Raw genomic sequence first — 18,371 nt, forward strand, 5'->3', positions numbered from 1 at the left:
ATTTAAAAGTTTTTGAAATGTTTGAGTACTGTTTGGTCTGAGGAAGCACCTGCGAAAGTGCTTAACACGTCTTTTATGGATTAAAGGATTTTATGGTATACGATTTGTGTCTGCTGCATGGTTGCCTGACTGTTGCCATTACTGTTACCGGAATTATTTTTATGAATTAGTTTAATAAGCTAAAGAATTTTTAAATATTTTGATATTTGTCATGTTAAGAGTGTTGCACAATTTTTTTGATATAGACACTTGTACATTTAAAATCAGTTCAGAGCTTTTGTAAGAGCTATAAAATATGTACATATCTTTCAGCATGATAAATATATATGTGCACTGATCTTCCTTTTGTATAATAGTTTAGTATGATAAGATTACTTGTCACCTGTAAGTTTACACCTATCTGTATGTCTTCAGGTCCCACTTAGTTAATGTTAAATGAGTGTGCTTGCTTTGGCAGCACATATACTAAAATTGGAATGATACAGAGAAGATTAGATTAGTCCCTGCACAAGAATGATGCACAAATTTGTGAAGCATTATTATTATTATTATTTTTTTTTTGGTCTTTTGCTGAAAAGATTTCAAGCTTGCAGAAACTAAAGCACTGCAGAGGATTCCCTGCTCAGTGAGGAAGTAAGCCTATATTTTTGTCTGTGATAGAGCTGCTTTCTGTTTTACCGCCTCCATTTTGTTTTCTGTTTTAAGTAATCTATTTGGTCTGGTGCTTTTGTTCTATGTAGGAAATGGACACTTAAATTATCTGGGCTGTACATTTCACATGTATTTTTTTTTCTTTGGTTAATTATCTCTTGACTGATACTTAAATACACAGTGATTTTTGTCCCTTTTTCTTTTGTTGAAAAGATTTCAAGCTTGCAGAAGCTAAAGTATTGTTGGGGGTTCCCTGTTTGTGTTTTTGCATGCACCCAGCCCTTTGTTGATGTGCTTTTTAAAACCTAGTGATTTTTAAGCTGCCCACCCTTACTATAAATCGAGCTTAATAAATGCCTCCCTTTCTGAACTGCTGTTGATGTATTCAATTATTTACTTGCCTTTCCTTTTGCTTGTATTGAAAAAGTGCATTTTGCCTCTCATTGTCTGTTCTACTGATTTACCTGATCTGAATTTATTATCTACATGGCTGTTGGATGAGGTAGTGTATGTTTACACTCTAGCAATCACTTGTTTATACATCAAGAGGTCAGTGGATTTTCCACCTAGTGCAATGGGCGATAGTCTGGTTTGTTAAGGCTGGTGAACACTTGAGATTTCTGCATGGTTTTATTTGCTGAAGAGCTTATTAATCAGCTTATCTTGTTTTTAGTGCCTTTAAAAATTCTGTACAATTGAGTGGCTCTTGATTATTTATACAAAGCAAAGTACTTTTTTGAATAATCACACTTTTATAAGCTATTTAAAGTAGACTGCTGTATCCGTATCCTTATGTTTGTTTGTGGTAGCATTTCATATATTTTAACTTTGTGGTAGCACTTCACTCTGGACATTCCTTTATTGTACTTTTCCATTGGGAGGACTGGGATTGTTCGTCTGGCGGCAGTAAGCATTTGCCTGGTCTGTTTGATTTGGGAAACACACAAAAGGGCTCTAAGTATTTTTTTTGCACTTCTCTTGCAAACTGTGCTGTCTGCTGCTGTTTTACGTAGTTAATTGCACTGTTTACATTGTATCTGTCAGTTATAGGGCTGTTGTAGGTAGTATAAGTGGCCCTGTTACACTTGGGCTCCAAACCAGCAACTCTACATTAAGAAGGTACTATTCTGTACCCTTGTGGCAGAAGTGAGCTGATCTACTAAAGTTAGCTCTTTTACTGCATTAACTGGTGCTTTTTTGACCATTTTTTGTCTGTACCTGCTTCATTATTTGCACTTGTTTTGCACTGTAATATTGCTTAGACAGCATAGACTAGACCCAGACTTGCTGAATATATCCTGCGCTTGATACACTCAAGCTTAAATCCAGACATTTTATATTAAGAAGGGCTCTTTACTCCTGTGGCAGAAGAGTATGGATATAGCCTTGCCTGAGTGAGGGATTGCTGGAGGAAGGATCATTGTGTGATTTCCTGTTGGCAGACTAGTTTAAAACTGTTTAATTTTGCCTGCATATAAGCCTTATGTTTGTGTGTAGCTGTGCACCACACAATGTGAATTAGAGGTGCCTTGTATAGTAGCACTCTTCTAGAAAATATTTTTCCCTAGAATTTTGTCAGTTGAACCCTCCCAAGCCTCCCTGCTGTACTGCTGGTAACTCAGCTGAGCACTGAGCAGCATCACCACACGCCTTCACCCCTAATCCTCAACAGAATAAGCCCCCTTGTTTAGTTAGCCAAGTTAGTCCTAGAGCAAAAGCTAGTCCAACTTGCCCAGTCCCCAACTAGTACTTACAGTTTAACCTGCTACAATGGGAGACAGTTTCCCAACATTTCACCAGCTTGCCTGATTGACATGGGGATCCTAGGCAATGTAGTAATTACCTCATGTATACTGACAACCACTTGTTCCTAAAGCAAACAAATACAGTATGTGAGAGATGTAATTATAATATGCAACCAGAATCAATCCTCTCATGTAACAATAAACAAGACATCAAACAGGTTGTCAGTGCACACACACACCTTTCCTCTCACAGAAGACAAGGTCAAGTCACATAGACCCACCTTTGAGGAGGTACTCACTAAGAGCATACACAAAGGATTAGAGACCTCCCAAGTGCAAACAGATCACATATACTGGAATACAAACAGATCTCACTTCACATTGCAGCACACATACAAGTGTCTCAACAAATAAGCTCCTATGGCAAAACACCTCAAAACCTAATGTCCTGGTCATAGGCAATTCCAGAGTGAGACACACAGATGTCCCCCTCACTAGGCTGGACAAGGAGAAAGTAACAGTTAGCTGCCTGTCAGGTGCCAGGATCCATCAAATCATGCATGCATTCAAGTCACTCAACAACAATTACTGTTATTACTCTGTCATAGTACATGTTGGCATTAATGACTTGAGGCATACTTCTCTGGGCTTTATAAAGAGAGACACAACTGGACTCTCAAATTATGTGTCATTGGTAAGTATATCTCTAGCACTAAGTAGCATTTTACCTTCACCCAGGATGATGCCAAAATACAGTCAAAAAATGACTGACTTCAACAATTGGCTTAGCTTCTGGTGTCAGTCCAGGGGGATCCAGTATCTGTCAGCCTGGGAAGACATGGCCAACAGACCATGCTGCTTTACCAGAGATGGTCTTCACCTGTCTTCTCTAAGCTTGCTAATACTGAAAGATGTTTGACTCCCCTATAGTAGCATTTTGTAGGCAATGTCAAAAGAAAAAAAATTCCAGACGTAAAGAAATCCACTCAAGACAAACCCAGGGTTATGCTGCTTAATGCTAGGAGCTTCAACAGAAAACTGCACTCTTTGGAAGCACTCCTCACCTTTGAAGATGTTGACATCTGTGTAGTCACTGATACTTTGCTTAAGGCCACAGAGAGCACCCTGGACATACAAGACTTTAATGCCTTCCACACGTTCAGACCACAAAACAGTGTGAAATAACCAAATGTGGAGATGTATCAATCATCATTAAATCAAAATATACCTCAAGACTGGTTAAACAGTACGACTCTCTAGAGTTACTGCAGGTACAATTAAGTATAGGTAAAGCACCCTACCACATCATTACTAGATACAGGTCCCCTACCATTAACCAACAGAAACACATCGACTACCTAGACTTGCTAGAATCACTCCCTATACAGCCTGGACATGCTAGAATCACTCCCTATACAGTCAAACAGTTTGGTCATGGGAGATTTCAACTATCCTTCCATAGATTGGACAACATACACAAGCTGAAATGTGATCACCCTGAGGTTCCTGGACTTTATTAATTCAAATGCTCTGGAACAGCTAGTCTGAACCCCTATAAGGAGATCAAACATCCTGGATCTGGTACTCACCAACACTTGAGGGGGGGGTCATTGCAGTACCGTGATACCCTCCTGGTTTGGTCAGACTATAAATCCATCTCATTTGAAGTAAAGATCAGACTGGATTTTCCCACAAGAATAAAAAACAGAAAATTTTCTCCAAAACAAACTTTAGCCTACTAAGAAAGGGTATAAAAAGTTTCAAACTCCATGCTAACACAATCATCAAAGACCCCTACGCAGAAGAGTACACAAATGCCATGTATAGAAATGTAAACAACTGCAAGGACTTGGCTGTACCTATCACCATCAAAATCATGTCCTCCCAAAGAAACAGGACACCCTGGTGGACCGCATGGATAAATAGGTTATATAACAAAAGGAAAAAGCTGTTATCTAAGAACAAGAGGGAATTTACTCACCAGGGAAACAATACCTTCCACAGCTTGAACAAGCAAATCAGTTATCTTGTAAAGTCTTCTAAAGCCAATTACAAGGCTAAATTAGCATCTCTAACTAAAGACAATTATAAGGCTCTCTTTAGCTGTGTTTGAAATCTTAAAGGGAATGCCCAACTATGTGCTGAAGTGATTGAGGATGGTACTACTCACACTGAACCCAAAAAAATTGCCAACCAGCTGGGGGACATATTTAGCATCTCTGTCACCATTCCACTACTTAGTATCTCCAAATAGCAGGTCATGTATATCCTCTCCAAGGCCAAAAATACAGCCTTCATGAGACCAGATAATATCCCAGGCTGCTTACTAAACAATCCAGTAATCCCCTTACACAAAGGGGATCCATCAACCGACCATGGGAACTATAGACCCATAAGCCTAACCCGACTTATCTATAAGACCTTGGAAAGTATCATCATGGACCTTATCAATAAGGACATAGGCAACCCCCAAACTCTTGACCTGACCCGGTTTGGCTTCTTTAAGGGCAAGTCTTGCACATTAAAGCTATAGTTATTAAACCTGGTGGGCTTCATCAAAAATGTAACCAAAGCCCTGGATGAGGGCAAAGCAGTACATACACCTATCTTGACATAGCCAAGGTATTTTGACACAATCCCCCACTCAAGTATCATTGAGAAACTATCCCAGTTGGTGATTAACCCATACATTACTAGATGGGTAGCAAACTGGCTCACTGACAGAATGTATACTGTCAAAGTTGGGGATTCCACCTCCACCAGTAGACCAGTTACCATTGGTGTACCACAGGAATCTGTGCTGGGCCCTCTACTATTTGGAATCTACTTCTCAGATGTCCAGGAGAAAATAGACTGCCTGTGGCTTACCAGGTTTGCAGATGACTGCAAACTAGGTGCGATCATTGAGTCCCCAAGTGATGTTAACATATTACAAAAGGGAATAACACAGACTAATGATTGGTGCCAGAGTCACAGTCTAAAACTAAATGCAAAAAAGTTTATCATTATCCCCTTTGGCAAAGAAGTGGCCCCTGCAAATTACATTATAGATAGGACACCCAAGCTCAAACACAATGGTAACAGGCTTAGGAACACAGGTTGACAACAATTTAAACTTCAGTCACCATGTCTGTACAGTGGTAAGGAAAGTCTTCAGTTTTGCACATCTCATAAATAAGGGCATTGCATCAAAGACTATGGATGTAATATCTCCTCTACACTCAACCCTCATCAGACCACTAATTGAATACAATGCTCCATTTTGCATGTCCTTTACCAGACACCTACAACAACTGGAGAGATCACAGAGGTTTATAACCAGAGGGCCTCCAAACCATGATCTACATGGAAAGACTGAAGGCCCTGTCTCTGTACTCTGTATCCTACAGGCTGCTGAGAGATGACCTGTGCTTGGCCTACAGAGCGATCTCTGATCCTGCCTTAATGGAAATGCTGCATGCCCGCAAATGAAATGGGACAAGAGTCACTTGCTCCAGGCATCTCACCTAGCCTGTGATATAAACAGAACATGTTGGAGACACTGATATGTCTCCAAGAGATTGCCACTCCTCTGGAATAAACTCCTCCCCAACCAGAGAACAAGTTGGTTAACTATGCCTAATGAGAACTATCTGCTTCTTATCATGAGACAGTTCAGTAACCTTCTGTACAATTTCTAGTTGACTATGAATAGCACCTTCATTGTCTGGAATAAATGAGTACCTCCTCACTTTGATAAGTCCACACATGCCCCCCCCCCCTTAGAAGCAAGAGTAAATTCAAGTGCCATTTGGTTTTGCAGCACAACACTGCATTTTTTAATATTTGCAATATTTAGTACTTCTAATAGTTTAGTCAACTTGCTCCATTCAGATATTGACTTTACTGCTCCGTAAGCAGGTATAATTACTGCACCAAAAAAACGCCATCACCAAGATGCATGTATGCAAGGACTTTAAATGCAGTCTTTTCTACAACATAATGATAAACCCAAGAAGCATCTATTTTACAAACTGAATTTTTAATGTCCTTTGTCTCACTCTTGTGAAAAGCATTATGAATTCTTCTGCTAGGTAAATTCTCTGTATGCTGTAATGGCATGGCATATATAACAACAACCCGACTTGTTTGTTGATAATCAGGGATATGTTTGATCTCCACAAATATAATAAAATTCATGTGATGCTGCCATACTGAGCCCTGCAGCACCATTATATATTATCTGAGTAAAATCGCTCCATCTGACAAAAAGTGTTTCATTTTTAATATAAGTATACCCCTTAACAGTCACTGATAACTGAAGTGGAATTACTGGAAAAATGGAAGAAATATGTTTAGCTTTCTGGTTTCTAGTTGAGAAAATAGAACAAACTGCTGACCCAACTTCTGCATCATTCGCTTGCATGGGAATTAATGGAATACCCCCATCATGTGCAGTTGTTATATGTGCACACACCCAACAGTCACTGACTTTCAAAGTCTTTGAATAGGCATATAAGGCAGCAGTAAAGGTATTAAATTTAGTATATCAATCTGGGGTTCTTTGTTCAATATGGAGCAAGTGTCCGTCTCTAATATCTGCAACATGAAAATGATCAGTATTTACAGTTCCAGTGGCTCCAGAAGGATGATGTCACATCACTGGATTTGACTTCCAAACACAACCATGATAGTGTTAAATAATTTTCAAAGCTTCCTTTAAGGATATAATGTTTTCCCCATGTTTATGTGTGGTGCAATTTATGATTGACTCTATAGTCATGGAAGAAGTGATGCTGATGGCATCTTGTCAAAATTCATCTCGAGAGAAGACCTTTCAGAAACGTTATATATATGGATGCAAGTGGGCAGATCTTCACATCTGATGGCAGTAGCAGTGGTAAGTAAAACCAAGAAGAGTGTTTTACATTTTGGATACAGGGCATGTCTTTTGGCAAAAGATCTGATGAAAATAGTGTGGGCTGTTTGCATGTCATGATGGTCAGCTATTGTTGCATCTCCAAAACCTGTATATGGTAGTGCTGCAAGGCAGAAAGGAGAGACTATGAACAGAGAAAAGCAGATTCATCCACATTTTGTAACTCCAAACTTCTAGGTAGGGGTGTGGCAGGAATTCTCATGCATCTCCCCTTGAGAATTTCATCAGGACAAAATGTCCTACTACTAGTAACTGCACTTCATATACTAAACAATTCTAAGGGCAAAGCATCTGGCCATTTAAGACCAGTCTCCTGACATAACTTTGCAAGTTTTACCTTAACACTCTGGTTCATTCTATCCACAGTTCCTGAAGTCTGTGGTCCATGTGGGTAATGGTATTGCATTTTATGTTCAATGTCTTATTGATTTGATGTATCAGTTGACTAGTGAAATGTGTTCCCTGATCTGATTACATACAAGGTACACTAAATCTGGGTATCAGTTCAGAAAACAATTTCTTAGCTACAGTAATCACATAGTTTTTAGTACAAGTATAAACTTCTTCTGATCCAGAAAAAAAAAATAACAAAGACATACTTGAATTTTTGTGTCTATGTGACCTCAATAAAATCCCACTTAACCAAACAAAATGGTCTTGACAGCTTTGTGAATGATCTTCGGTACTGGAACACTTGTTGACACATTATAGTCTAAGCAAATAGTATATATATTTACAAAATACTGAGTGACTTCTGAAATGTGAACGGTATACCAATCATTGAAAATTTGTTTTATTAATTATTTTTTTCCAAATGAAAAGGTAAATGGCAACCTTTAATGATCTGAGTTTAAAACCTGTGTGAGGCTACTAGCCAACCATCCAAGTGGCACTACAGTAAATCCAGAGAATGGCTGCAATCATCATGGATCCACCTCACCCTTTCTGAGACATCAGCCTGTTCCTGGAAAGATAATTCCTGCAAAGAAACAGATGTGTTAGTTTCAAACATTGCTTCAAAAATAAAGCCTGGACATGATAAGGCAGTACAGCTTGTGTAGCCACCATATCTGCAAAACAGTTTCCCTTCAAAATGTATGAATCATCATTTTATATGCAGCTCATTTCACCACTGATATCTCTTTTGGTAGTAATAATGCATTTAATAGTTCATGAACAAAAACAGAATTTTTAATGACTGCCCCTATTGATGATAAATACCCTTCTTCTCAACATAGTGTCCCAAAATCATGAACTACCGGGTAAACGTAACATGACACTGTGAAAATTGTCACTGTTTTGTTATTTGTTAATTTATATGCTTCAGTAATATATACAAGTTCAGCTACTTCAGCAGACACATTTCCATTTAATTGCCCCATCAGCAAAATTCTGCCCTGGGTACACACAGAAAAGGTTGCTACTAAAGTACTATCTTCTCTTCAAACTCAGGATCCACCAAAAAAAAAAAAAACAAGCAATGCAGAGTTTGGTAATGGAATATCATTCAAATCAAGACCTAGGATGAAGCACATAGGTAACCACAAAACACAATCATGAGGTTCTTCATCATCTAGTGTAGGAATTTAAGAGGCAGGGTTAAGAGGTAGACATTTGAAGATCTCTAAAGAAGGGTATTAAGTAAAGACAATGTATACTTAGCCAATCGTGCTGCACATAAATATTGTATTTTGGTGTTTAGTCACAATGTCTCTACAGAATGTGGAACTGACACATAAGTCTCACTTTTGAGAGTAGCAGTAGCCATCATTTCATCTCAGCTCACCATTGCAGCTACCACCCTAAGCAGCTGGGGAGAGCTGCTGCTACAAGATGAAGATTTGTACTTTAATAAGCAATAGGTCTTAAACTACTGTTTCTGTGTTGTGCTACTAAGCCTAATGCCACTTTATTCCATTCACAGCAAAATAAGAAAACACTTTTTGAAGAGTCTGATAAGAGCAGGATGATTTGAATGTAAATTTTTTAGTTGAACAAAGGCTTGCTTGTGGTGTTTTTGCTAAGTCAGAGTTTCAGGAATATATTTCTTCAGTAGTTCTAATAATGATTTTATTACTTCTACATAATTGGAAATCCCTTATCGACAGTAACGTGTCAGTCCTAAAAACAGCCTTCAGCCATTTTAATGTTGTAGGACATGGTTCAGTTTGTATTGCAGTAAAGCGTGAGGCTAAAATTTGCCTAGAGCCTTTTGAAATAAGATGCCCTACATATTGGACTTGCGGTTTCCATAATTGCAATTTTCCTTTATTAACAGAGAATCCTAATTCTGCTAGTTTGGTTAAGAAAAAACAGTATGGTCTTTGGAACTGTAATGAGTACTTGAACCCAAACGTTTATCATCTACATATTATATATGGGTTGATCCACAAGGGAACTCAGTATTGTCCAACTGTGTTTTTTTTCATCTCCCTGGAGAAAAGAGTAGGTAATTCTACATATCCTGGTGGCAAATCTTGCCTATGTATACTTCTGTCTTCTATATGTGAACACAAACAGATACTGATTATCTGGGTGTATAGGAATAGATAAGAAACCAGAAGAATTATTGATCACTGAGAAAGTAGTAGCAATTAGTGGAATATAACTTAACATAGTTTTAGCCTTAGGGACAACAGGAAAAATCAGTATTGCAAATCTGTAAGTGTTTTTCTTTTACTGGTTTCTTAACTGGTAATTTAGGCATATTGTATGGGTGTCAAGTTGGTACAATAATTCGTTGTTGGAGTAATGCATCATCTTTTATGATTCCTACCTCATTTTCATGAGTAGTCCAGAGGTGTGGAGGACTGTTTTCAATCATTCCAAATAAGCAATTTCTGCAGTATATTCTGATGCTAGTAAAGGGTGTATTAATTTGCACAAACATCAGTTGAATATAAACCCAAATGAGAGGGCTCACTCAGAATATCAGTGTAAACTCCATATGGGGTACAATAAACTGTTCATTGAAATGTGCCTAATAAATTTTTACTTAAAAGGTTTAACAGGGTAGTATTTCCTACAATGAAGGCATGGTGTTCTTTTAGCAGACTGGTTTCTGGGTAATCCAGAGAAACTCCAGACACTGTCATCACGTGAACTGTTTTGGTGGATAGGGGGAGAGTTTCAGCATTTACTGAAGTAATCATGGATGTAGTTGCTCCTGTGTCAACAATGAAAGGAAGAGAACAGGACAGAAGAGTTACACACTGTAATATTAACAAAGGGGCATTTTTGGTTTCCTGGTACCAAAGAAAATAGCTGTGTTTCCTGTTCATTGCTGTCCTAATGATCTTGCTGCCATGCTGCTGACTGTCAAGCAGGACTCCAGATCGGAAGGTGTCTTTCTGCTTATTGTCATCCTTTGGCATTTGTTGAATTTGTCTGTTGAAAAGACATATTTATTTGTGAAAAAAAGTGAGCATTCATTATGCCAATGTCCAGCATATCCACAAAAGCAATGATTAAGGTACTGTTCACACTGTGGGGCTTGCAGTGATGTAGGAGGGCAAAAATGTTGTTGACATTGTCTCAGAACTTGTGGCAGAAAAAAACTAACTTTACCTCTTCCTCTGGGATTCCTCCTCCCCTTTCCCTATCCCCATCAATCATCATTAATCTGTTTGAGCTGAACATCTACTGTTCTGTTTTGTTGTTCCTTTTCTTTTCTAACTATACTGTCTGCCACATATTGCACTTTAACAATTTATTGAATGTCTAACCTTGACCAATTTAGGCAAACCATTTTAATCCATTTTTGGATTGAAGGTAACAAGCCTTCCGCAAAGGCTTGCTGACAACCCACCAGTTACTGCTCCTTCTGTAGGTTCTGGGTGTCCAGAAAATACTTCAAACACATCTATCTTATGCTGCAAATAAGCATTAATGGATTTATTTTCTTCCCGTGCAATTGCTTTGATTCTTGCCCAGGTAGGTGTTGGAGGGCAAGCTGCAGTGATGACTTTTAATAAAGGTTCCCTAGTGGTAAAAAAACTATCATTTGTATGTTTTGGAATATTATGGCCTATAGCAGACTTTTTGCATATTTTCCTAAAAAATGTCACAGGGTTTTAAGGCTTTCAAAACTGATATTAAATCTTCAATAGCAGGATTTTATAGGGGTACATGTTCTAATATTTTTGGCATATATGATCAAAAGAGTTCCAACTGGAGGGAGTAAATTTACAATAGTTTGGAAATCTATTGCAGTTCAATGGCATACTACCCTTATTGTAGGCTTAGCATCTCCATCCTGAGTGTTGGCAAGATTTAGAACTTCTTCCAGTGGGTGCATTTCAGTATTACCGTTTTTGGTTTCCATGGAAGACTCAGAATCTGACACCTCCTTTGTACTTTCTATAGAAGGGGTATTCCACTGATATTCTCCTCCATCAATAATTTTCAAAAATCATGCAGCTATCTACTTAATTCTCTTCAGAGTGTTTGTTTTTGGTGGAGCACTTTTATTACTAAAATATTTTAATTTGCTTATATGTTTTCTTATGGTTCCGTGTGTCTGTTTCTGATGTGACTGTTTCTTTGTTTGCTATTCTCACTAACATTTGATCTGGAGATGTCATGGCAGGTACGTCTTATATTATAAACTGAACCATGAGAATGGGTAGAAGTACTTGAATGAACTTGGAAATTAATAGGTGGATCAGCAATTTTTGCCTCTACCTGCCCTGGCAGAGAAGCAGGGCTGTCAGCTTCATTAGAAGAAAGTTAATCATATGATGGATTGTGGGTGAAGGAATCAGAGGCCCGTCATTGTCAGAATAATTCAACTGTTAATTTTTCTAACTGTTGTATGGGATATAGACCCATGTGTGGAATTTTTCTTCTGTGCATTTTTGTAATGTATTTATTGTTATATTAGCTGCCTGTGTTTTTATTCTAGCTGAATTATATTTTAAACTTCTAACTACAGATTTCTTTATTTTTAGATTCTTCTTGCCAGTTTTTAAAAACTGATCAACAAGAAGCAGACAATTTTCTTCCCATTAAGTTTCAATTTTTTTTCAAGATTTTCTAGTTCTTCCTTATGCAATGTAATGTCATTTTTAGTCGGCTCTCCAAAATATTATCGACTTAAATACCAAACTGGATAGGTATGGGACTACGGTTATAAACCCAATCTCATACTAATAAGGAAAACACTCAGCTTCTTATTTTTTTATTTAATCATATCTGTCTATCTATGATATTTATTATTATGTCCCTGTCACTTTTATAATATACATACATTCTCATTCAATCAAAAATAATGTTCCTGTTATTATTGAAATTGAATTTGCCCCATGCCCAATTCATCCAATCTCCTCACTCATTTCACTCACTACTCTCATACTGTTATATTCTAATATAAAGATTGTTAGTAAAGTTTAATGCAGAGACACCAAATTCTGCTGAAGGTGGAAAATATAAAACTACATATTGCTACAACAGAAATTTGGTGGACAGAAAACCTGTTACATGTAGGCCATATGGCAGTTTCTTCTTCAGCAATCCACAGATGGCTTGATAGATGTGATATTTCATGACAACAAACTGTTAAGGTACCAAAATCATTTCAAACAACACAGTTCAGCAGAGAAGGATAGCCTCCATTCTTCAGTGACACCAGTGCATGACTGACTTGGTGGATCCAAGTCCTTGATATGCAACTGGCCATGATTTTATCCTTGTTCAACTGGGAGAGTGGGGTATTTACATGTTTCACAATGGATTCTCCTATAACTAGAGAAACAAGTAGTGTGTTGGCTTGCCTTATTGGCTTTGTAGTTGAGACTCTATGGAGTGTGGCTTTATGTGTAGTGTTAGGTGTTGTTTCAGTAGAGTTCTTTTGGGTTTGTTGAGAATAATTGATGGGGATCACATGTCTTGGTGGGGGTATAAGAAGTTTAGGAAGATTGCTATTTAGTCCCTCAGTATATATTGATGTATGTGTCATGTATATGCTACACGTGGTGAGTGCAGTGTGTATTTGTATGTATGTGATACTGACAACCAGATTATTTTGAGTGTCTGTATGCAAGCGTATTGCCTCCAGTGAAGTTGTGTAATTACATCCCTCACATACTGCATCCATTTCTTTAAGGTTAGCTGGTTTTCAGGGAACAAAAGACAATTTCTACATTGTCTCAACTTGCCAATATCCACCATACTGATGATGGAGAAATCATCAAACACAATTCATAGAAAACTGCAGAAATCTGTATACAGTATGTGATGTTGCTATTTCTGATGATAAGAGTTATTAGGGAAGTACATTTACAAGGATATGCATGAATCCGTAATAGCTATCATCGTGTCATACTCCCAGATCTGTAGAATTTTCTGTTTGTCATTCACTATGTTCTTTTTCTCTTTTGTCTTTTCTCCATGTTTGTGTGATCACAGAGTTAGTATATGTAAGTAACTTGAGTGTGTGGGGGAAAAAACTGCAAAGGGAGGGCGGTGTAGGGGGGGGACATGCCCCTCTGCAAAAATAGTTGTTATGGTATAATTTTTATATATAATGTTTTCTGTACATTGTGATTCAATGAAATGAGTTTTAACTAAGTTGAGTTCAACCATTTGTGATTCATTGCAATGAACATTCAATAAAATGACATATACCCATATTAATATGATATAGATATATAGTAGTTATTCATTTGGTAGAAAATGCAAATGTGAGAAACAGAAATGACCACAAAAGAGCCAATAGACAAATGTGTGACTGGCTGCATATTGGTGAGAAGTTTTCCACTTTTACTTGCATATCCATGAGTTGTTGTCATGGCAGGAAGGAATAGTGAAGAATGAAAATTGCAGAGCTTTCTATGAAGCCAGTTGGAATAGCCAGTTTAGCTCCAAGAGAGTTGCTGATTGAGTATAAAACTGATATTGTAGATTGATGGTGAGTTACCTTTAGTAAATGGCAGTGGTTTATTGTGGGCACATCACTGAGAAAATTGGGAACAAATTGCTGATGATATAAAATCACAGAATTTTCATAGGCTATGGATTTAACATTTTTGCAAAACCTGGGAGACCCCTTGTACATTTATGTCTAGTTAAGTAAATTGGTCAGAGTAACATTACAGGCAAATGGAGACTGTAAGAATCAGGCCATGAAAAGCATTATAACATTTATTATAACATTTATTTTAAGCACATAGTGTTAATCTTGTCTTCAAAACTGACAGATCTGTCCCTTATTCTCTTGAAAAGGTTTATCTTAGCTCTAATTTTACAAAAGATATTTCCAGACACCATTCATAATACTTGTATTTTCTCATGTTGCTGCTTATTTTCTGCTTTTGTAATATAAAGGGGTATATGCTTTAATTTGATTCACTATTCTGGGATCTTTCATTTAATGTTTTATAGCCGCAGGATCTGTCACCATTCTTTTCTGGGTATCATTCCTTCCATGTTCATAAAATGCATGAGTATGTGTGGTTTATCTAAGATATCAGAGTCAGAATCACATTTATTGGCCAAGCATGTGCACATACAAGGAATTTTACTCCAGTTTCACTAACTGTTCAAGTATGAATTACATAAATGACATAAATATTACATAAATGACATACATATAACTATTAAGAAAAAGACCAAAACAAATATACATATACATACAAGGTGCAAAATGCAACTCAGTGCAAGAAATACTGAAATAAACTCTGAAAGAAACAAGTATTAACAATATGCAGACACTACTGCAGAATCCCCAGAGGTTTGGGAAAAACAATACCCCAGACTAATAAGCTGAGTCAACAGTTTATGAACTTGATGGCATATGGAAAAAAAGTGTCCTTATACCTGCTTGTTTTGGTGGTTATTAATCTATAATGCCTGGCAGATGGTGATAGTTCAAAAAGATGGTGGCCTGGATGTGAAGGGTTGGTGATGATTTTCCCTGCCCTTTTCATGATTCTGGATTAGTACAGGTCTGGTATGGAGGGAAAACTAGTACCAATGATATTTTCGGCAGACCTCACTATTTGATGTAACCTATTTTTGTCATGATCAGACAGAGATCCAAACCTCACTTTTATGGATGAGCTGAGAACAGACTCAATGACTGCTGTATAAAACTGAATCAACAGTTCCTGTGGGAGGTTGAACTTCCTCAGCTGTCGCAGAAAGTACATTCACTGTTGTGCCTTTTTTATGATGGACACTACATTGGTCTCCCACTTCAAGTCCCGGGAGATCATAGATCCCAAAAACTTGACAGATTCCAAAATTGACACAGCAGTATTAAATATAAAGAGGGGGATAATATTGTAGTACCACTCATAAAGTCCACTGTCATCTCCACAGTGTTCAGTTCCAGATTATTCTAACTATGTCAAAGGGCCAGATGCTCAACCTCCCATCTGTATGCAGACTGGGTCTATGTTATGTTATCGAAAACACTGAGCAATAAACAGCAAAAACATTAATCTCTGAACAGCCACTTCAGCGAATTTTTTCCCAGGGGGAAAAAAAACGCATGGCCGTCATTGGGGATTTGCCCTTTTCCCCACTACAGTGCAATCTCAGAGTTGGAATAATTAGTTAGGGGAGGAGTTGGGGGAAAACACCCAATTTTGTAGCGTTTGAAAGTTTTTTTAATTTTTGTTTGACCAAGCAATTTTTCCCCAGGAAAAAAATTCCTGATGTGGCCATTTGGAGATTAATGTTTTCGTTCTTTATTGGTCGGCAAATATGTGTTCAATGAACACGCTTTTCGATAACGTAATATAGACCTTGCAGACTCATCACCATTCCTGATGAGCCTGATGATAGTTGTATCATTCACGTATTTAATATGAGACACAGACTGGCTAAATACACCAATTTATAGCAGCATTAGATTTAGTTCATTGACTACTTCTCTAGTAAAATGAAGGTTAACTCTGCAGTATTTTGAAATACTCTTCCCCAAATATATGCAAATTAGAAGGCTTACACAATGAGATAAAGACTGCTTGGCTAATGCAAAGTTAGACTTTTGCTCATATAACAGCCCTGTCTGAGCAGTTGACTGTGCTAATTGCTAATTTATGAGCTAATTTATGAGCCAGGGTGTTTCAGTAACTGAATAGAGAAATAATAGTATGGTATTCACTTACGAGGGATTGCAAATTTTGTGTGTTGTTTGGGACAGCAAGGATAATATAGCAAACTGGCAAATGTGTTTTGATAATATGGAGAGTAAAGTTGCTACAGATAATGTTTTTGTAGGAAGCTCAGTTAATTTGTACAGAGATGTTGGCCTTGAGTAACATTTTACTTAATGCATTTGTGCTTCTTAAGAATTTTGAGATGGAATTAAGTATTTCTTTTCTCTGCTTTTTAACTATTTCATTTGTACTGTCTTGTATTAATTGCTTTTGGCTAGTTCATTAAGAACTAATACTAATTTGCCTAATAATTGTATCATTAAAATATGCTTGCATCCTGGCAAGAGATCTATAAGGAAGAGTTTTCTAAAAGGTAAAAGAAAAGAGGTATTGATTGATGGTACCTAGTGACCTAAGAGGGTGTCATCTACCCTGTTATAATTTTATTTTACCCATCTTTATTGTGAAAGAGAATAACTGCATTTACAGTTGAATGAACACATAAGAAGGGAACTGGGGGGTTGTATAATGGTTAAGGTGCTTAACTCCCAGACACAATGTACAGGTTTTAATTCTTACCTTTGGAAGGGAAAAGGCTAGGCTTAAAATGCCCACAATGGCAACTAGCCTAATACTTACATATGAACCTATTTCTTGTAAATTGTTTTAATGGAGAGTGTCTATAACAAGTTTCCCCACAGAAGCATTACTGAAGTATAAATGCAAAGAGCTCTACGGTGTTACTTAGCTGTTTCCTGTATCTAGGCTACATTATTGTATTCTTTTTACCTCCATTTTCCCACTGTGTGACTGTGTGCTAGTCTGAAACGTGGTCCCAAGTCACCATTAAAAACGGACATTTGTATTCAGTGGGCTTACTCAGTTAACAAATGTCTACAATAACAATCAAAACAAAGGCAAAAATAACCTGCTTGGTTGAGGAGGTGTAATTGTGTGCAGCAATCCACAGAATACATATTCTGTGATTGAAATCCATTTTAGGACTCATCTACGTTAATTGATAGGTGTGGTGGTAGGAATGTAGTGTCAATATGGAGTCATGGTATATGGTAAATATGCAATTCCTCTGGATAATATCAGTAAATGGATGAATTTCTATAATACATTCTAATAATTTAGACCAGCTACTGCACAACTAGAGTCTAACGGTGGGGAAGCCTTAACCTGCGTCAAACATGAGCACACCTCCAGGCTGGTCAAACACTGTGACAAACTTGAGTTTTTCCACATCCAACTTACCATAAGTAAAGTCTCACAGTATATACTTGCATGTTACAGATTCCATCATGACTAAGGAAGCCCATATCCATTACATGAACAAACTGGAGATACTCCCCATCCAGCTCAATACAATATTCATGGATGATGTTAACTATCCCAACATTGACTGGAAATTATACACAAGATCAAACATGCATGCACATAGATTCCTGGCCTTTGTTAACAAAAACACCCTGGAACAATTAGTCTGCTTACCCATCAGGAGTGCAAATATGTTTGACCTGATCCTCACAAACATGTGAGTTTTCATTGTTGAGGTCAGACCACAAAGATGCCTCCTTTGAAATAAATATTAAGCCCTGGAATGCAGCTAATCCTGAAGCATCTAAAAACTTTTCCAAGGCTAACTATCTCCTACTAAGTGGCAGTCTACCAAAATTCCAAGCTCCCTCAAACCCTGAGAAAACAGCTGCCTAAGCAGAATTGCTGACAGAAACCTTGTGCAATCATGAAAATAGATGATTAAAAATAGCTGTATCTACTAAAAATAAACACAGGTCAACATTTAAAAACAAGCCATCCTAGTGGAATTCCAGTATAAATAGATTGTACAATAAAAGAAAGAAAATCATGTCAAAAAGGTACAGATTTTAGGAGGAATGCACCAAAAATATGAGGCAAAAATCTGGACATTCTGCGAAATCCTGTACA

At 37.5% G+C, this 18,371-nt stretch overlaps 1 non-coding gene across 1 annotated transcript; it reads left to right on the top strand.

Annotated features, from left to right (window-relative positions):
- The first annotated feature begins 441 nt into the window (after positions 1-441).
- On the top strand, positions 442-548 carry LOC122817251. Its single transcript, XR_006367181.1, has one exon. It is a non-coding gene; the product is annotated as a U6 spliceosomal RNA (small nuclear RNA).
- The last annotated feature ends 17,823 nt before the right edge of the window (positions 549-18,371 follow it).

The sequence above is a fragment of the Protopterus annectens genome, chromosome 1.part1, assembly GCF_019279795.1.
Source record: "Protopterus annectens isolate FY-2018-M chromosome 1.part1, PAN1.0, whole genome shotgun sequence".
NCBI lineage: Eukaryota > Metazoa > Chordata > Ceratodontiformes > Protopteridae > Protopterus > Protopterus annectens.